Source organism: Lytechinus pictus, chromosome 11 (assembly GCF_037042905.1).
Source record: "Lytechinus pictus isolate F3 Inbred chromosome 11, Lp3.0, whole genome shotgun sequence".
In the NCBI taxonomy this organism is placed as follows: domain Eukaryota; kingdom Metazoa; phylum Echinodermata; class Echinoidea; order Temnopleuroida; family Toxopneustidae; genus Lytechinus; species Lytechinus pictus.
In genome coordinates this window covers 6,743,021-6,744,802 of record NC_087255.1, presented here as the reverse complement: position 1 = coordinate 6,744,802, position 1,782 = coordinate 6,743,021, and positions in this window count along the sequence as shown.

Here is a 1,782-nt window from a genome sequence, read left to right as displayed (position 1 = left end):
CCAATATTGGATAAACTAGGAACTTGCATGTTTGTTGGGCAAAAAGATATATATATATAATTTTTTTTTTTAATTTTACGCAATGTTGTGTTGAAATTTACCCTTCAAACATGTACTTTGTCCATTGTTGGGGGGAAAAATACAAAGCAAACATGCTGTTCCCTTCCTACCCAACATTTGGGTATTTTTTTACTCTCTGTTTTTAGAGAGTAGCAACCTTCATTTGCCTCAAAGGCTCAAAGGAGTTCGCCTTGCTTAAAATACAGCCTTTTCTAAGCTGACCTCAATGAGATATGAGATTTTATCAGCCCACATTTTTATGTCTTCACAGGTATCAGGCAGGGGCGTCGATCCATTTTTCAGATTGGGGGGGCGAAATCATTAACGTTCCAAAGGCGCTCGATCGTACAAAACACCCACCCACACACACACACACACACACACACACACACACATACATACATATATATATATATATATTATATATACACACACACACATATATATATATATATATATATATATATATATATATATATATATGTATATATGTGGGCAGGCCCACAAAGTACACAAATGTACGAGCAGGCCTTTAATTAGCACACCTGGCAGTCCCTCTATTGGTAATGATGGTTACCCCTGTAACATAATCGAAGAGTCCAGATACTGCAGGAGCTTGACCACACTTTGTGAGAAGGGCATTCTACTGTTACTTTTACCAAGAAATAACAAGTGTCTGTCTTTTCTCTTCATTTAAAGGTAAGCTTGGTTCATCTTTCAAGTTATTATAATCATTGAATTGTTGAGTGTGATTGGATGTTGAATATTAACTAATGCCAGTTAAAAGTTATTGATTATGTGTGTGACTATATGATGTAGAAGGAGTTAAAGAAGTACTAATTGTTGAAGAGTGATGTTGATTGACTGTGATTTCTATGCAACAGTGCCATTGAGTTAATGTGTATGATCAAGTGTGGATACATTGTGTTGAAACAACAGAGTTCAATACATACACTGAGTGTATGCCATGTGTAGTAGATCTTCCCCCTCTTCCACTCCCTCTCTCTCTGTTCACTCTGTGTGTAGAGGTTGACCCTCTCTCTTGGCAGGGAACACTCTCTCTCTCTCTCTCTCTCTCTCTCTCTCTATCTCTCTCTGTTCACTCTGTGTGTAGAGGTTGACCCTCTCCCTTGGTAGGGAACACACACACACACTCTCTCTCTCTCTCTCTCTCTCTCTCTCTCTCCATCTCTTCCTCTCTCTCTTTCTCCCTTCCCCAGTATTCTCGTTCATGCTGTGTTGTAAGCTATTACACTCTCCATTGGGCTAGGACAAGGGAATTAGTGTTAGGAGGCATGTTTGCTTAAGAGCTCAGATTAGAAGTTGGAAACACTGAAGAGTTTGCATTTGCCTGGCATAAGGGATTGTCTTAGCATAGTTAATTGGTAGTTTTCAATAGAATAAACCTGTAAATAAGTATCCCATAATTGTATTTCTATTTAAAGATTGATGTTTAGGATATCGATTGGCTTAATCCAAAATGTTTCCCTGTATATTGTAGAAGTGGAAGTTATCAGATTTCTTAGAGACAATCAATATTCTATAGTCTATATTTCTTGTCTTGTATATTATAGTCCATGATTATTTATCTCTGTTTCTATGTCATAATCTTGGGTATGTCTAAGCATAATAATAGTGCTTTAATAGGTGAATCATGCAGATAGCAGTAATGATTGATAAGTTCGTTTTCCTAAAACGATAGTTTCACCTGAGCATATGTAT